Source organism: Bubalus bubalis, chromosome 16, assembly GCF_019923935.1.
Source record: "Bubalus bubalis isolate 160015118507 breed Murrah chromosome 16, NDDB_SH_1, whole genome shotgun sequence".
NCBI lineage: Eukaryota > Metazoa > Chordata > Mammalia > Artiodactyla > Bovidae > Bubalus > Bubalus bubalis.
In genome coordinates this window covers 1,491,288-1,511,693 of record NC_059172.1, presented here as the reverse complement: position 1 = coordinate 1,511,693, position 20,406 = coordinate 1,491,288, and the positions used below count along the sequence as shown (strand labels likewise).

Here is a 20,406-nt window from a genome sequence, read left to right as displayed (position 1 = left end):
TTCCCGCATTGCAGGCAGACTCTTTACCAGCTGAACCACCAGGGAAGCCCAATCAGGCCAATGGTACACTTGTTTCTGCCCAAAGGTATGTTCCCTCTCTGCGTACATTCTCATCAGAAACACAGAACAAACACTGGCCACCACCACGTCTGGATTATGTTGCATCAGAATATCTGGGAGACGAGGTTTACAAGCTCCTGAGGCCTCTGTCAGCTGTCTCTCCTTCAGGGTCAGAAGCCCGAGATGGAACAGGGCTCCCTCTCAGAAGCGAAAAAGAAGCAACAAAACACTAAACTCCAGTGTTTCACAAATACTTGTGGATGTATTGATAGATGAGGAGGCCTCATCTATCTATCTAGTAATGAGGCCCTAGGATGTAAAAATACTGTTTGTGTAGCATGATCCAACTGTTGATCCATTTGGGAATATTATGTGTCAAATTAAGCTTTCCTGGTCTAAAAGCAGTATGTCTTTTGTTATACTTCATTCATAAGAATGTTATTGTGTAAAGTGACTCTGACAGGAAAAATCCATCTGAAATCTCAGAATCTGTGGCCTCAGCAATACCTGCTCTTCTTTTGCAACCTTCTCAAGGCATCTTTGATTTCTTTGTTCCTCAGACTGTATATCAATGGATTCAACATGGGAATCATCACTGTGTAAAAGAATGACACTAATTTGTCAAAGCTGGAGGAACTACCAGATTGGAACTTAAATAGACAAAGATACTTGAGGTATAGAAGACAGTGACTGCTGTCAGGTGGGAAGCACAGGTGTTGAAAGCCTAGGATATCATGATAATGGAAACATTTACTATCACAAAGATATAACAGTTAAGAGATGAGAAAAGAAAGTGTCAGTGCAGGATAGAACGAACAGCTGGGGCAGGTCACAGAAGAAGTGGTTGATGACATTAGGCCCACAGAAGTGGAGCTGGAGCATGAAACACAATTGGAATACAGTAGCAGAGAGTCCAGCCAAGTAGGATCCCAGCACCATCCGACCGCAGAGAGCAGGCGACATGACTGACGAATAGAGGAGTGGGTTACAAATGGCAGCATATCGGTCATAAGCCATGGCGGTCATGAGGCAAGACTCACTCAACCCCATGGTGGAGAATATGAAATTCTGAATAACACAATCCACATAGGTGATAATTTGCCGATCCTGGAAGAAGTCGTAGAGCATCTTAGGGGCTGTGGAGGTCACATAGCAGATGTCCATGAAGGACAGGTTACTGAGAAAGAAGTACATGGGGGTGTGGAGGTGGGAGTCCATTCTTATTAAGATGAGGAGCGACAGGTTCCAAGTCAGGGTCAAAATGTATATCACCAGGAACACCACAAAGAGCACTACTATGATTCTGGGGAAATCTGAGAATCCCAAAAGGATAAAATGAGTGATCTCTGTGATATTTCCTCCTCCAATCATTAGCTTGATGCTCCTAAACTCAGAAAAGAGACAAGAGAATACGTTGCCCACTCATGAAATGATAGCATTACAAGTCTCATATATATCATATTTTCCCCCATTGAGCACTGGAAAAGTGGAAATGCTCCACTGTCTTAGGAAGACAACCCAGCTTTTCATCTTGAATTGTCAAGAAATGACTTCTCAATGTTCCATGGACTACAGAGTCCATGGAGTTCTCCAGGCCAGAATACTGGAGTGGGTAGCCTTTCCCTTCTCCAGGGGGTCTTCCCAACCCATAGATCGAACCCAGTTCTCCCGCATTGCAAGCAGATTCTTTACCAACTGAGACACCAGGGAAGCCCCAGAAGAGTGGATTGAGTAGCCTATCATTTCTCCAGCAGATCTTCCCAACCCAGGAATTGAATTGGTGTCTTTGCAGTTGCAGAATTGCAGACAGATTCTTTACCAGCTGAGCCCCAAGGGAAGCCACATTATTTTATGAGGTCTCACAAAAATTAAAAGGCATATTTTTTAAATTGACTGAAACTTTGAAATAAAGCAAAATCTATCTCTGCCAAAGCAATTGAAATTCTGTGCTTGTGTATGATGAAGAGACCTTTGGTTAAAACAAAAGGGATTTTAAAGACCTCTGATGATTTAATATATGTGACTGTTGCTTTATAATAATAAAAGGATAAGCAGCATCATTTCAGGATAAATTTGAAATAGCCCTTCTTCTCATGATGGTCACCCATATGGGTTTTAAAAAATTTCTTCTTTGCTCATAAAAAATTACCCTGTTTATGGAGCTGGTTCAGCCCCCAGGATTGGGGGAGGCAGGCCAAGGGTGCCCCAGATGGAGACCTGACGGTCGTCTGATTTCCTGGAACCCAAATGTGGAGGGGCTAGTGGGCCGTGTAGTGGCAACACAGATGTTTTATCAATGGTGCTGTATAGATGGAGAAGTCTTGAGGCTACTGTAAAAATAAGACTGAAAACCAGAAGCAGGTAGCTTAAGTCCAAATCCTGAGAACACCAGAGAACTCCTGACTCCAGGGAACATTAATTGACAGGAGCTCATCAAACGCCTCCATACCTACACGGAAACCAAGCACCTCCCAAGGGCCAACAAGTTCCAGAGCAAGACATACCATGCAAATTCTCCAGCAACACAGGAACACAGCCTGAGCTTCAATATACAAGCTGCTCAAAGTCACTCCAAACCCATTGACATCTCATAACTCATTACTGGACACCTCATTGCACTCCAGAGAGAAGAAATCTAGCTCCACCCACCAGAACACCAAACACAACCTTCCCTAACCAGGAAACCTTGACAAGCCACCCGTACAACCCCACCCACAGTGAGGAAACTCCACAATAAAGAAAACTCCACAAACTGCCAGAATACAGAAAGGCCACCCCAAATGCAGCAATATAAACAAGATGAAGAAACAGAGGAATACCCAGCAGGTAAAGGAACAGGATAAATGCCCACCAAACCAAACAAAAGAGGAAGAGATAGGGAAGCTACCTGACAAACAATTCCGAATAATGATAGTGAAAATGATCCAAAATCTTGAAAACAAAATGGAATCACAGAAAAATAGCCTGGAGACAAGGATTGAAAAGTTGCAAGAAAGGTTTAACAAAGACCTAGAAGAAATAAAAAAGAGTCAATATATACTGAATAATGCAATAAATGAGATTAAAAACACTCTGGAGGGAACAAATAGTAGAATAATGGATGCAGAAGGTATGATTAGTGAGGTGAAGACAGAATGGTAGAAATAAATGAATCAGAGAGGAAAAAAGAAAAACAAATTAAAAGAAATGAGGACAATCTCAGAGACCTCTGGGACAATATTAAATGCCCCAACATTCGAATCATAGGAGTCCCAGAAGAAGAAGACAAAAAGAAACACCATGAGAAAATATTTGAGGAGATAATAGTTGAAAACTTTCCTAAAATGGGGAAGAAAATAATCACCCAAGTCCAAGAAACCCAGAGAGTTCCAAAAAGGATAAACCCAAGGCAAAACACCCCAAGACACAGATTAATCAAATTAACAAAGATCAAACACAAAGAATAAATATTAAAAGCAACAAGGGAAAAACCACAAATAACGCACAAGGGGATTCCCATAAGGATAACAGCTGATCTTTCAATAGAAACTCTTCAGGCCAGGAGGGAATGGCAGGACATACTTAAAGTGATGAAAGACAATAACCTACAGCCCAGATTACTGTACCCAGCAACGATCTCATTGAAATATGAAGGAGAAATCAAAAGCTTTACAGACAAGCAAAAGCTGAGAGAATTCAGCACCACCCAACCAGCCCTCTAACAAATGATAAAGGATCTTCTCTAGACAGGAAACACAAAAAGAGTGTATAAACACGAACCCAAAACAATAAAGTAAGTGGCAACGGAATCATGCTTATCAATAAATACCTTAAATGTAAATGGGTTGAATACCCCAACCAAAAGACAAAGACTGGCTGAATGAATAAAAACAAGACCCCTATATATGTTATCTACAAGAGACCCACATCGAAACAAGGGACACATACAGACTGAAAGTGAAGGGCTGGAAAAAGATATTCCACAAAAATGTAGACCAAAAGAAAGCAGGAGTAGCAATACTCATATCAGATAAAATTGACTTTAAAACAAAGGCTGTGAAAAGAGACAAAGAAGGACGCTACATAATGATCAAAGGATCAATCCAAGAAGATATAACAATCATAAGTATATATGCACCCAACATAGGAGCACTGCAATATGTAAGACAAATGCTAATAAGTATGAAAGGAGAAATTAACAATAACACAATAATAGTGGGACACTTTAATACCCCACTCACACCTATGGATAGATCAACTAAACAGAAGATTAACAAGGAAACACAAACATTAAATGATACAATAGACCAATTAGACCTAATTGGTATCTGTAGGACATTTCACCCCAAAACAATCAATTTGACCTTTTTACTCAAGCACACATGGAACCTTCTCCAGGATAGATCACATCCTGGGCCATAAATATACCCTTGGTAAATTCAAAAAAATTAAAATCATTCCAACCATCTTTTCTGACCACAATGCAGTAAGATTAGATCTCAATTACAGCAGAAAGACTATTAAAAATTCCAACATATGGAGGCCGAACACGCTGCTGAATAATCAACAAATCACAGAAGAAATCAAAAAAGAAATCAAAATATGCATAGAAACGAATGAAAATGAAAACACAACAACCCAAAATCTGTGGAACACTGTAAAAGCAGTGCTAAGGGGAAAGTTCATAGCAATACAGGCATACCTCAAGAAACAAGAAAAAAGTCCAATAAATAACCTAACTCTACACCTAAAGCAACTAGAAAAGGAAGAAATGAAGAACCCCAGGGTTAGTAGAAGGAAAGAAATCTTAAAAATTAGGGCAGAAATAAATACAAAAGAAACAAAAGAGACCATAGCAAAAGTCAACAAAGCCAAAAGCTGGTTCTTTGAAAGGATAAATAAAGTTGACAAACCATTAGCCAGACTCATCAAGAAACAAAAGGAGAGAAATCAAATCAATAAAATTAGAAATGAAACTGGAGAGATCACAACAGACAACACAGAAATACAAAGGATCACAAGAGACTACTATCAGCAATTATATGCAAATAAAATGGACAACGTGGAAGAAATGGACAAATTCTTAGAAAAGAACAACTTTCCAAAACTGAACCAGGAAGAAATAGAAAATCTTAACAGACCCGTCATAAGTATGGAAATTGAAACTGTAATCAGAAATCTTCCAGAAAACAAAAGCTCAGGTCCAGATGGCTTCACAGCTGAATCCTACCAAAAATTTAGAGAAGACCTAACACCTATCCTACTCAAACTCTTCCAGAAAATTTCAGAGGAAGGTAAAGTTCCAAACTCATTCTATGAGGCCACCATCACCCTAATGCCAAAACCTGACAAAGTTACCACAAAAAAAGAAAACTACTGGCCAATATCACTGATGAACATAGATGCAAAAATCCTAATAAAATTCTAGCAATCAGAATCCAACAACACATTAAAAAGATCATGCATCATGACCAAGAGGGCTTTATCCCAGGGATGCAAGGATTCTTCAATATCCACAAATCAATCAATGTAATACACCACATTAACAAATTGAACAATAAAAGCCATATGATTATTTCAATAGATGCAGAGAAATCCCTTGATAAAATTCAGCATCCATTTATGATACAGACTCTCCAGAAAGCAAGAATAGAAGGAACATACCTCAACATAATAAAAGCTATATATGACAAACCCACAGCAAACATTATCCTCAATGGTGAAAAATTGAAAGCATTTCCCCTAAAGTCAGGAACAAGACAAGGGTGCCCACTTTCACCATTACTATTCAACATAGGTTTGGAAGTTTTGGCCACAGCACTCAGAGCAGAAAAAGAAATAAAAGGAATCCAAATTGGAAAAGAAGAAGTAAAGCTCTCACTGTTTGCAGATGACATGATCCTCTACATAGAAAACCCTAAAGACTCCACCAGAAAATTACTAGAGCTAATCAATGAATATAGTAAAGCTGCAGGACATAAAATCAACACACAGAAAACCCTTGCATTCCTATACACTAATAAGTAGAAAATAGAGAAATTAAGGAAACAATTCCATTCACCATTGCAACGAAAAGAATAAAAACTTAGGAATATATCTATCTAAAGAAACAGAAGACCTACATATAGAAAACTATAAAACACTGGTGAAAGAAAGCAAAGACAACCCTAATGGATGGAGAAATATACCGTGTTCATGGATTGGAAGAATCAATATAGTGAAAATGAGTATACCACCCAAAGCAATCAAGCTACCAACTGTATTTTTCACAGAGCTAGAACAAATAATTTCACAATTTGTATGGAAATACAAAAAACCTCAAATAGCCAAAGCAATCTTGAGAAAGAAGAATGGAACTGGAGGAATCAACCTGCCTGACTTCATGCTCTATTACAAAGCCACAGTCATTAAGACAGTATGGTACAGACACAAAGACAGAAATACAGATCAATTGAACAAAACAGAAAGCCCAGAGATAAATCCATGCACCTATGAACACCTAAGCAAACCATTAAATATCACAGTAATCCAAGTCTATGCCCCAACCAGTAACGCTGAACAAGCTGAAGTTGAATATTTCTATGAAGGCCTACAAGACCTTTTAGAACTAACATGCAAAAAAGATGTCCTTTTCAGAGTAGGAGACTGGAATGCAAAAGTAGGAAGTCAAGGAACACCTGGGATAAAAGGTAGATTTTGCCTTGGAATACGGAATGAAGCAGGGCAAAGGCTAATAGAGTTTTGCCAAGAGAATGCACTGGTCATAGCAAACACCTTCTTCCAACAACACAAGAGAAGAGTCTACACATGGACATCACCAGATATTCAACATTGAAATCAGATTGATTATATTATTTGTAGCCAAAGATGGAGAAGCTATATACATACAGTAAAAATAAGACTGGGGGGGACTGTGGTTCAGATAATGAACTCCTTATAGCCAAATTCATATTTAAATTGAAGAAAGTAGGGGAAACCACTAGACCATTCAGTTCAGTTCAGTTCCGTTCAGTCGTTCAGTTGTGTCCAACTTTTGTGACCCCATAAATCGCAGCATGCCAGGCCTCCTTGTCCATCACCAACTCCTGGAGTTCACCCAGACTCATGTCCATCGAGTCAGTGATGCCATCCAGGCATCTCATCCTCTGTCGTCCCCTTCTCCTCCTGCTCCCAATCCCTCCCAGCATCAGAGTCTTTTCCAATGAGTCAACTCTTCGCATGAGGTGGCCAAAGTACTGGAGTTTCAGCTTTAGCATCATTCCTTCCAAAGAAATCCCAGGGCTGATCTCCTTCAGAATGGACTGGTTGGAACTCCTTGCAGTTCAAGGGACTCTCAAGAGTCTTCTCCAACACCACAGTTCAAAAGCATGAATTCTTCGGCGCTCAGCCTTCTTCACAGTCCAACTCTCACATCCATACAGGACCACAGGAAAAACCATAGCCTTGACTAGACGGACCTTAGTTGGCAAAGTAATGTGCCTGCTTTTGAATATACTATCTAGGTTGATCATAACTTTCCTTAAAAGGAGTAAGCGTCTTTTAATTTCATGGCTGCAGTCACCATCTGCAGTGATTTTTGAGCCCCCAAAAGTAAAGTCAGCTACTGTTTCCACTGTTTCCCCAACTATTGCCCATTAAGTAATGGAACCAGGTGCCATCATCTTCATTTTCTGAATGTTGAGCTTTAAGCCAACTTTTTCACTCTCCTCTTTCACCTTCATCAAGAGCCTTTTTAGTTCCTCTTCACTTTCTGCCATAAGGGTGATGTCATCTGCATATCTGAGGTGATTGAATTTCTCCTGGATATCTTGATTCCAGCTTGTGCTTCTTCCAGCCCTGCGTTTCTCATGATGTACTCTGCATAGAAGTTAAATAAGCAGGGTGACAATATACAGCCTTGATGTACTCCTTTTCCTATTTGGAACCAGTCTGTTGTTCCATGTCCAGTTCTAACTGTTGCTTCCTGACCTGCATACAGATTTCTCAAGAGGCAGGTCAGGTGGTCTGGTATTCCCATTTCTTCCAGAATTTTCCACAGTTTATTGTGATCCACACAGTCAAAGGCTTTGGCATAGTCAAGAAAGTAGAAATATATGTTTTTCTGGAACTCTCTTCCTTTTTCTATGATCCAGGGGATGTTGGCAATTTGATCTCTGGTTCCTCTGCCTTTTCTAAAATCAGCTTGAACATCTGGAAGTTTACGGTTCATGTATTGCTGAAGCCTAGCTTCTAGAATTTTGAGCATTACTTTACTAGCATGGGAGATGAGTGCAATTGTGCAGTAGTTTGAGCATTCTTTGGCATTGCCTTTCTTTGGGATTGAAATGAAAACTGACCTTTTCCAGTCCTGTGGCCACTGCTGAGTTTTCCAGATTTGCTGGCATATTGAGTGCAGCACTTTCACAGCATCATCTTCCAGGATTTGAATTAGCTCAGCTGGAATTCCATCACCTCCCCTAGCTTTGTTGGTAGTGATGATTTCTAAGGCCCACGTGACTTCACATTCCAGGATGTCTGGCTCTAGGTCAGTGATCACATCATTGTGATTATCTGGGTCATGAAGATCTTTTTTTACAGTTCTTCTCTGTATTCTTCCCACCTCTTCTTAATATCTTGTGTTTCTGTTAGGTCCATACCATTTCTATCCTTCATCGAGCCCATCTTTGCGTGAAATGTTCCCTTGGTATCTCTAATTTTCTTGAAGAGATCTCTAGTCTTTCCCATTCTGTTGTTTTCCTCTATTTCTTTGCATTGATCGCTGAGGAAGGCTTTCTTATCTCTTCTTGCTATTCTTTGGACCTCTGCATTCAGATGCTCATATCCTTCTTTTTCTCCTTTGCTTTTCTCTTCTCTTCTTTTCACAGCTACTTGTAAGGCCTCCCCAGACAGCCATTTTGCTTTTTTGCATTTCTTTTCCATGGGGATGCTCTTGATCCCTGTCTCCTGTACAATGTCATGAACCTCATTCCATAGTTCATCAGGCACTCTATCTATCAGATCTAGGCTCTTAAATCTATTTCTCACTTCCACTGTATAATCATAAGGGATTTGATTTAGGTCATACCTGAATGGTCTAGTGGTTTTCCCTACTTTCTTCAATTTCAGACTGAATTTGGTAATAAGGAGTTCATGATATGAGCCACAGTCAGCTCCTGCTCTTGTTTTTGTTGACTGTATAGAGCTTCTCCATCTTTGGCTGCAAAGAACATAATCAATCTGATTTTGGTGTTGACCATCTGGTGATGTCCATGTATAGAATCTTCTCTTGTGTTGTTGGAAGAGGGTGTTTGTGCCCTGCTTCATTCTGTATTCCAAAGCCAAATTTGCCTGTTATTCCAGGTGTTTCTTGACTTCCTACTTTTGCATTCCAGCCCCCTACAATGAAAAGGATATCTCTTTTGGGTATTAGTTCTAAAAATTCTTGTAGGTCTTCAGAGAACCTTTCAACTTTGGCTTCTTCAGCGTTACTGGTTGGGGCATAGACTTGGATTACTGTGATATAGAATGGTTTGCCTTGGAAACGAACAGAGATCATTCTGTGGTTTTTGAGATTGCATCCAAGTACTGCATTACTGACTCTTTTGTTGACCATGAATGGCCACTCCATTTCTTCTGAGGGATTCCTGCCCACGGTAGTAGATATAATGGTCATCTAAGTTAAATTCACCCATTCCAGTCCATTTCAGTTCGCTGATTCCTAGAATGTCGACATTCACTCTTGACATCTCTTGTTTGACCACTTCCAATTTGCCTTGATTCATGGACCTGACATTCCAGGATCCTATGCAATATTGCTCTTTACAGCATCAGACCTTGCTTCTATCACCAGTCACATCCAAGGCTGAGTATTCTTTTTGCTTTGGCTCCATCCCTTCATTCTTTCTGGGTTTATTTCTCCACTGATCTCCAGTAGCATATTGGGCACTTACTGACCTGGGGAGTTCCTCTTTCAGTATCCTATCATTTTGCCTTTTCATACTGTTCATGGGGTTCTCAAGGCAAGAATACTGAAGTAGTTTGCCATTCCCTTCTCCAGTGGACCACATTCTGTCAGACCTCTCCACCATGACCCACCCGTCTTGGGTTGCCCCACAGGCATGGCTTAGTTTCATTGAGTTAGACAAGGCTGTGGTCCTAGTGTGATTAGATTGACTAATTTCCTGTGAGTATGGTTCCAGTGTTTCTGCCCTCTGATGCTCTCTTGCAACACCTACCATCGTACTTGGGTTTCTCTTACCTTGTGTGTGGTGTATCTCTTCAAGGCTGCTCCAGCAAAGAGCAGCCACTGCAAATCAAAACCACTATGAGGTATCATTTCACGCCAGTCAGAATGGCTGCAATCCAAATGTCTACAAGCAATAAATGCTGGAGAGGGTGTGGAGAAAAGGGAACCCTCTTACACCTTTGGTGGGAAAGCAAACTAGTATCGCTACTATGGAGAACAGTGTGGAGATTCATTAAAAAACTGGAAATAGAACTGCAATACAACACAGCAATCCCACTGCTGGGCATACACACCAAGGAAACCAGAATTGAAAGAGACACGTGAACCCCAACGTTCATTGCAACACTGTTTATAATAGCCAGGACATGGAAAGAACCTAGAAGTCCATCAGCAGACTAATGGATAAGAAAGCTGTGGTACATATAAACAATGGAGTATTACTCAGCCATTGAAAAAAATACATTTGAATCCATTTTAATGAGGTGGATGAAACTGGAGCCTATTATACAGAGTGAAGTAAGCCAGAAAGAAAAACACCAATACAGTATACTAACGCATATATATGGAATTTAGAAAGATCGTAATGATAACCCTGTATGCGAGACAGCAAAAGAGACACAGATGTATAGAACAGTCTTCTGGACTCTGTGGGAGAGGGTGGGATGATTTGGGAGAATAGCATTGAAACATGTATAATATCATATGTGAAACAAATCACCAGTCCAGGTTCAATGCATGATACAGGATGCTCGGGGCTGGTGCACTGGGATGGATGACCCAGAGGGATGATATGGGGAGGGAGGTAGGAGCGGGGTTCAGGATGGGGAACACGTGTACACCTTTGGTGTTTTCATGTTGATGTGTGGCAAAACCACTACAATATTGTAAAGTAATTAGCCTCCAGTTAAAATAAATAAATTTATATTAAAAGCAAAGTTAGTGGATATATAAAAAACTACCCTGTTTATAACAACATCTCAATTTTTTACATTTATATTCAACACATCATTTCCAAAATAATCTGGAAATTTATCTTAATTTATATTCCCGATATAATTTAGTAGAGCAAAGCATGTGTGCCCAATAGTTACAAAATCAGTCTTCTTAGGGAAGCCTCGTACAAACTGTTCTAAAGGGAGCCTAGTATATCTCACTACTAGCCCCAATTATTGTCCTAATATTTGAATATTCTGCATGTTAGGCACCATTAGTTCAATGGACATGAGGCTGAGCAAATGCCAGGAGACAGTGAAGGACAGGGAGGCCTGGTGTGCTGCAGTCCATGGGGTTGCAGAGTCAGACATGACTGAGCAACTGAACAACAACAAGGAAACAATAAGTTCCAACTCAGAGATTTAGTTCTCGGTGACATAATCAAGATGACAACATAGGTCATTCCTGACTTCAGTTCCCCTCACCAGAAAAAAGAAAAGTGAAAGTCACTCAGCCATGTCTGACTCTCTGTGACCCCCCGGACTATAGCCTGCCAGGCTCCTCTATCCGTGGAATTCTCCAGGCCAGAATACTGGTGTGGTAGCCTATCCCTTCTCCAGAGGGACTTCCTGTCCCAGGAATCGAAACAGGGCCTCCTGCATTGCAGGTGGACTCTATCCCAGTTGAGCTACCAGAGAAGCCCCACCAGAGAAATAATTAGCAGTTATTTATAGGCATGTACCAATGAAAAATCCTAAAGCACAGAAATGAGGCTGAACTAGAGAGATGGAGAAAAACCACATTAGATGGGTAGAGGACCAGATAAGTTTGATTGCATTGCCCCCTCCCACTAGCTACAGCAAGAGGACCCTTTCTCGGGCTATGATTTCTTTTGAAAAAGAGAGAGAGCCCACTGTGGACCTCCAGCTCCCCTGGCATTACGGGTCACTCCTTAGGAAGACCCACTCTGGTCTCATGTCCTAGAAACCATGCAGGAATCTGTGTGGTGTGACTACTGAGAATCACACTGTGACAGAGAAGGGAGACCCGCCTTGGAACAGTCAGGGCTTGGATCTTGGCAGACTGAGTTCCAGCAGTTTTGCCTGATTTGGCACTCTGAAAAATGAGCCTTGTTTTCTGGGAGCCTCTTTGCCTGCACCTATCATTCATAACCCCATCTACTACTGAGGTTATTCAATCATGGCTAGAACACTCAGAAAATTCCATCACCCAGGAGCACTTGAGTAGTGTCCAGACGGGAGCTCTGCCCATTTGCATGGCTCCATCTGGCCAGAGAACTTTGTGTGCAGTTCTTCCTAATGTGTTTCCCAAACAAGGAGCCTTGCCAGTCGTGGGCCTGTTCTGTGGTCGTGTCCAGGCAAGAAGAATAATGTATAGTCCTAACCACTCTGAACACAACCTTCAGCCCCACCGTCCAGGAGAACTAACTGAGCATTTGGGAAACTGCATAGCCCATCGCACAGCCCTGCTTACAGTAGCGTGTGAGCAGAGAGCCCAACCTCTCTGCCTCTCTGCAGAGCAAAGCTGTGCCCCCACGTGACCAAGGAACTCGGTGTACAGTTCTTCTGATTTGGGTTCCCAGTTAGTGGTTCACGACAGCCTTGGAGCACATTCTGCAGCCCTGTCCAGGTTATGAAGTTAATTCTCAGCCCTACCTCCTGCTGGATGGAGTACTCAGTCCTGCTCAGCTCAGAAGCCTGGCCTGAGAATCAAGGGAAGAAGAGAAGCCATCCTAATGCTGCTCTTGGCCAAGAAACCAAGGAAGCAATCGTATCAACCACTCCCGGCCAGCAGCATCTGCACCCCAGCCTCAGCGCCTGGGTCATGTCCTCACCACAAAATAGACTTTGATCAGTATCAGTATCAGTTCAGTTGCTCGGTCGTGTCTGATCTTTTCGACCTCACGGACTGCAGCATGCCAGGCTTCCCTGTCTATCGCCAACTCCCGGAGTTTACTCAAACTCATGTTCATTGAGTCAGTGATGACGTCCAATCATCTCATCCTCTGTCGTTCCCTTTTCCTGCTGCCTTCAATCTTTCCCAGCATCAGGGTGTTTTCAAATGAGTCAGCTGTTCACATCAGGTGGCCAAAGGATTGGATTTTCAGCTTCAACATCAGTCCTTCCAATGAATACTCGGGACTTATTTACTTTAGGATGGATTGGTTGGATCTCCTTGCTGTCCAAGGGACTCTCAAGAGTCTTCACCAACACCACAGTTCAAAAGCATCAATTCTTCAGCACTCAGCTTTGTCTATAGTCCAACTCTCACATCCATACATGACCACTGGAACAACCATGGCTTTGACTAGATGGACCTTTGCTGGCAAATCAATGTCTCTGCTTTTTAATATGCTGTCTAGGTTGGTCATAACTTTCCTTCCAAGGAGCAAGTGTCTTTTAATTTCATGGCTGCAGTCACCATCTGCAGTGATTTTGGAGCCCCAAAAAATAAAGTCTGATGCTGTTTCCACTGTTTCCCCATCTATTTCCCATGAAGTGATGGGACCAGATGCCATGATCTTCGTTTTCTGAATGTTGAGCTTTAAGCCAATTTTTTCACTCTCCTCTTTCACTTTCATCAAGATATTTTTTAGTTCCTCTTCACTTTCTGCCGTAAGGGTGGTGTCATCTGCATATCTGAGGTTATTGATATTTCTCCCGGTAATCTTATTCCAGTTTGTGCTTCTTCCAGCCCAGCGTTTTTCATGATGTACTCTGCATAGAAGTTAAATAAGCAGGGTGACAATATACAGCCTTGATGTACTCCTTTTCCTATTTGGAACCAGTCTGTTGTTTCATGGCCAGTTGTAACTGATGCTTCCTGACCTGCATACAGATTTCTCAAAAGGCAGGTCAGGTCATCTCTTTCAGAATTTTCCACAGTTTATTGTGATCCACACAGTCAAAGGCTTTGGCATAGTCCATGAAGCAGAAATAGATGTTTTTCTGGAACTCTCTTGCTTTTTCCATGATCCAGCGGATGTTGACAATTTGATCTCTGGTTCCTCTGCCTTTTCTAAAACCAGCTTGAACATCAGGAAGTTCATGGTTTACATATTGCTGAAGCCTAGCTTGGAGAATTTTGATCATTACTTTACTAGCGTGTGAGATGAGTGCAATTGTGCGGTAGTTTGAGCATTCTTTGGCATTGCCTTTCTTTGGGATTGGAATGAAAACTGAGCTTTTCCAGTCCTGTGGCAATTGCTGAATTTTCCTAATTTGCTGGCATATTGAGTGCAGCACTTTCACAGCATCATCTTTCAGGATCATAAGTGTATTTATTTTTTATTTTATTTTATTTTTAAATTCACAATATTGTATTGGTTTTGCCATATATCGAAATGAATCCACTACAGGTATACATGTATTCCCCATCCTGAACCCTCCTCCCCCCTCCCTCCCCATACCATCCTTCTGCGTCATCCCAGTACACCAGCCCCAAGCATCCAGTATCATGCATCGAACCTGGACTGGCGACTCGTTTCATATATGATATTATAAATATTTCAATGTCATTCTCCCAATTCATCCCACCCTCTCCCTCTCCCACAGAGTTCAAAAGACTGTTCTATACATCAGTGTCTCATTTGCTGTCCTGTATACAGGGTTATTGTTACCATCTTTCTAAATTCCATATATATGCATTAGTATACTATATTGGTGTTTTTCTTTCTGGCTTACTTCACTCTGTACAATATGCTCCAGTTTCATCCGCCTCATTAGAACTGAATCAAATGTATTCTTTTTAATGATTGAGTAATACTCCATTGTGCATATGTACCACAGCTTTCTTATCCATTCATCTGCTGATGGACATCTAGGTTGCTTCCACATCCTGGCTATTATAAACAGTGCTGTGATGAACATTGGGGTACACATGTCTCTTTCAATTCTGGTTTCCTCAGTGTGTATGCCCAGCAGTGGGATTGCTGGATCATAAGGCAGTTCTATTTCCAGTTTTTTAAGGAATCTCCACACTGTTCTCCATAGTGGCTTTACTAGTTTGCATTCCCACCAACAGTGTAAGAGGGTTCCCTTTTCTCCACACCCTCTCCAGCATTTATTGCTTGTAGACTTTTGGATCGCAGCCATTCTGATTGGCGTGAAATGGTACCTCATAGTGGTTTTGATTTGCATTTCTCTGATAATGAGTGGTGTTGAGCCTCTTTTCATGTGTTTGTTAGCCATCTGTATGTCTTCTTTGGAGAAATGTCTATTTAGTTCTTTGGCCCATTTTTTGATTGGGTCATTTGTTTTTCTGGAATTGAGCTGTAGGAGTGCTTGTATATTTTTGAGATTAGTTGTTTGTCCATTGCTTCATTTGCTATTATTTTCTCCCATTCTGAAGGCTGTCTTTTCACCTTGCTTATAGCTTCCTTTGTTGTGCAGAAGCTTTTAAGTTTAATCACGTCCCATTTGTTTATTTTTGCTTTTATTTCCGATATTCTGGGAGGTGGGTCATAGAGGATCCTGCTGTGATTTATGTCGGAGAGTGTTTTGCCTATGTTCTCCTCTAGGAGTTCTATAGTTTCTGGTCTTACGTTTAGATTTTTAATCCATTTTGAGTTTATTTTTGTGTATGGTGTTAGAAAGTGCTCTAGTTTCATTCTTTTACAAGTGATTGACCAGTTTTCCCAGCACCATTTGTTAAAAGAGATTGTCTTTAAACCATTGTATATTGTTGCCTCCTTTGTCAAAGATAAGGTGTCCATATGTGCGTGGATTAATCTCTGGGCTTTCTATTTTGTTCCATTGATCTATATTTCTGTTTGTGACAGTACCATACTGTCTTGAAGACTGTGGCTTTGTAGTAGAGCCTGAAGTCAGGCAGGTTGATTCATCCTGTTCCATTCTTCTTTCTCAAGATTGCTTTGGCTATTCGAGGTTTTTTGTATTTCCATACAAATTGTGAAATTATTTGTTCTAGCTCTGTGAAGAATACGATTAGTAGCTTGATAGGAATTGCATTGAATCTATGAATTGCTTTGGGTAGTATATGCATTTTCACTATATTGATTCTTCCAATCCATGAACATGGTATATTTCTCCATCTATTAGTGTCCTCTTTGATTTCTTTCACCAGTGTTTTATAGTTTTCTATATAGGTCTTTAGTTTCTTTAGGTAGATATATTCCTAAGTTTTTATTTTTTTGTTGCAATGGTGAATGAAATTGTTTCCTTAATTTGTCTTTCTGTTGGCTCATTATTAGTGTATAGGAATGCAAGGGATTTCTGTGTGTTGATTTTATATCCTGCAACTTTACTATAGTCATTGATTAATTCTAGTAATTTTCTGGTGGAGTCTTTAGGGTTTTCTATGTAGAGGATCATGTCATCTGCAAACAGTGAGAGTTTTACTTCTTCTTTTCCAATTTGGATTCCTTTTATTTCTTTTTCTGCTCTGACTGCTGTGGCCAAAACTTCCAAAACTATGTTGAATAGTAATGGTGAAAGTGGGCACGCTTGTCTTGTTCCTAACTTTAGAGGAAATGCTTTCAATTTTTCACCATTGAGGATAATGTTTGCTGTGGGTTTGTCATATATAGCTTTTATTATGTTGAGGTATGTTCTTTCTATTCCTGCTTTCTGGAGAGTTTTGATCATAAATGGATGTTGAATTTTGTCAAAGGCTTTCTCTGCATCTATTGAGATAATCATATGGTTTTTATTTTTCAATTTGTTAATGTGGTGTATTACATTGATTGATTTGCAGATATTGAAGAATCCTTGCATCCCTAGGATAAAGCCCACTTGGTCATGGTGTATGATCTTTTTAATGTGTTGTTGGATTCTGATTGCTAGAATTTTGTTGAGGATTTTTGCATCTATGTTCATCAGTGATATTGGCCAGTATTTTGTGTGTGTGTGTGTGTGTGTGTGTGGCATCTTTGTCAGTTTTTGGTATTAGGGTGATGGTGGCCTCATAGAATGAGTTTGGAAGTTTACCTTCCTCTACAATTTTCTGGAAGAGTTTGAGGAGGATAGGTATTAGCTCTTCTCTAAATTTTTGGTAGAATTCAGCTGTGAAGCCATCTGTCCCTGGGCTTTTGTTTGCTGGAAGATTTTTGATTACAGTTTCAATTTCTGTGCTTGTGATGGATCTGTTAAGATTTTCTATTTCTTCCTGGTTCAGGTTTGGAAAGTTGTACTTTTCTAAGAATTTGTCCATTTCTTCCACGTTGTCCATTTTATTGGCATATAATTGCTGATAGTAGTCTCTTATGATCCTTTGTATTTCTGTGTTGTCTGTTGTGATCTCTCCAGTTTCATTTCTAATTTTATTGATTTGATTTCTCTCCTTTTGTTTCTTGATGAGTCTGGCTAATGGTTTGTCAATTTTATTTATCCTCTCAAAGAACCAGCTTTTGGCTTTGTTGACTTTGGCTATGGTCTCTTTTGTTTCTTTTGCATTTATTTTTGCACTAATTTTTAAGATTTCTTTCCTTCTACTAACCCTGGGATTCTTCATTTCTTCCTTTTCTAGTTGCTTTAGGTGTAGAGTTTGGTTATTTATTTGACTTTTTTCTTGTTTCTTGAGGTATGCCTGCATTGCTATGAACTTTCCCCTTAGCACTGCTTTTACAGTGTCCCACAGGTTTTGAGTTGTTGTGTTTTCATTTTCATTTGTTTCTATGCAAATTTTGATTTCTTTTTTTTATTTCTTCTGTGATTTGTTGGTTATTCAGCAGCGTGTTGTTCACCCTCAATGTGTTGGAATTTTTAATAGTTTTTCTGCTGTAATTGATATCTAATCTTACTTCATTGTGGTCAGAAAAGATGCTTGGAATGATTTCTATTTTTTTTGAATTTACCAAGGCTAGATTTATGGCCCAGGATGTGATCTATCTTGGAAAAGATTCCGTGTGTGCTTGAGAAAAAGGTGAAATTCATTGTTTTGGGGTGAAATGTACTATAGATACCAATTAGGTCTAACTGGTCTATTGTATCATTTAGTTTGTGTTTCCTTGTTAATTTTCTGTTTAGTTGATCTATCCATAGGTGTGAGTGGGGTATTGAAATCTCCCACTATTATTGTGTTATTGTTAATTTCTCCTTTCATACTTGTTAGCATTTGCTTACATATTGCTGTGCTCCCGTGTTGGGTGTATATATATTTATAATTGTTATATCTTCTTCTTGGATTGATCCTTTGATCATTATGTAGTGACCATCTTTGTCTCTTTTCACAGCCTTTGTTTTAAAGTCTATTTTATCTAATATGAGTATTGCTACTCCTGCTTTCTTTTGGTCCCTATTTGCATGGAAAATCTTTTTCCAGCCCTTCACTTTCAGTCTGTATGTGTCCCCTGTTTTGAGGTGGGTCTCTTGTAAACAGCATATGTAGGGTCTTGTTTTTGTATCCATTCAGCCAGTCTTTGTCTTTTGGTTGGGGCATTCAACCCATTTACGTTTAAGTTAATTACTGATAAGTATGATCCCGTTGCCGTTTACTTTATTGTTTTGGGTTCGAATTTATACACCATTTTTGTGTTTCCTGTCTAGAGAATATCCTTTAGTATTTGCTGGAGAGCTGGCTTGGTGGTGCTGAATTCTCTCAGCTTTTGCTTGTCTGTAAAGCTTTTGATTTCTCCTTCATATTTGAATGAGATCCTCGCTGGGTACAATAATCTGGGCTGTAGGTTATTTTCTTCCATCACTTTAAGTATGTCTTGCCATTCCCTCCTGGCTTGAAGAGTTTCTATTGAAAGATCAGATGTTATCCTTATGGAAATCCCCTTGTGTGGTATTTGTTGTTTTTCCCTTGCTGCTTTTAATATTTGTTCTTTGTGTTTGATCTTTGTTAATTTGATTAATATGTGTCTTGGGGTGTTTCGCCTTGGGGTTATCCTGTTTGGGACTTTCTGGGTTTCTTGGACTTGAGTGATATTTCCTTCCCCATTTTAGGGAAGTTTTCAACTATTATCTCCTCAAGTATTTTCTCATGGTCTTTCTTTTTGTCTTCTTCTTCTGGAACCCCTATGATTCGAATGTTGTAGCGTTTAATATTGTCCTGGAGGTCTCTGAGATTGTCCTCATTTCTTTTAATTCGTTTTTCTTTTATCCTCTCTGATTCATTTATTTCTACCATTCTATCTTCTAATTCACTAATCCTATCTTCTGCCTCTGTTATTCTACTATTTGTTGCCTCCAGAGTGTTTTTGATTTCATTTATTGCATTATTCATTATATACTGACTCTTTTTTATTTCTTCTAGGTCCTTGTTAAACCTTTCTTGCATCTTCTCAATCCTTGTCTCCAGGCTATTTATCTGTGATTCCATTTTGATTTCAAGATTTTGGATCAATTTCACTATCATTATTCGGAATTCTTTATCAGGTAGATTCCCTATCTCTTCCTATTTTGTTTGGCTTGGTGGGCATTTATCCTGTTCCTTTACCTGCTGGGTATTCCTCTGTCTCTTCATCTTGTTTAAATTGCTGAGTTTGGGGTGTCCTTTCTGTATTCTGGCAGTTTGTGGAGTTCTCTTTATTGTGGAGTTTCCTCACTGTGTGTGGGTTTGTACTGGTGGCTTGTCAAGGTTTCTTGGTTAGGGAAGCTTGTGTTGGTGTTCTGGTGGGTGGAGCTGGATTACTTCTCTCTGGAGTGCAATGAAGTGTCCAGTAATGACTTATGAGATGTCTATGGTTTTGGGGTGACTTTGGGCAGCCTGTATCTTGGAGCTCAGCTCTGTGTTCCTGTGTTGCTTCGTATGTCTTGCCCTGGAACTTGTCGGCCCTTGTATGGTACTTGGTTACAGTGTAGGTATGGAGGCGTTTGATGAGCTCCTGTCAATTAATGTTCCCTGGAGTCAGGAGTTCCCTGAAGTCAGGGTTTGGACTTAAGCCTCCTGCTTCCAGTTATCGGTCTTATTTTTACAGTAGTCTCAACACTTCTCCTTCTATACAGCACCATTGATAAAACATCTAGGTTAAAGATGAAAAGTTTCTCCACTGTGAGGGTCACCCAGAGCGGTTCACAGAGTTACATGGAGAAGAGAAGAGGGAGGAGGGAGTTAGAGGTGACCCAAATGAGATGAGGTGGAATCAATAGAGGAGAGGGTGGGCTAGCCAGTAATCACTTCCTTATGTGCACTCTACAACTGGACCACTGATAGATGTTCACGGAGTTATACAGGAAAGAGAAGAGAAAGGAAGGAGACAGAGGTGGCCAGGAGGATAAAAGGGG

General features: G+C 40.2%; 1 pseudogene; it reads right to left on the bottom strand.

The window, feature by feature from the left end:
* Positions 1-557: 557 nt before the first annotated feature.
* On the bottom strand, positions 558-1,431 carry LOC112579587 (annotated as a pseudogene).
* Between the last annotated feature and the right edge of the window lie 18,975 nt (positions 1,432-20,406).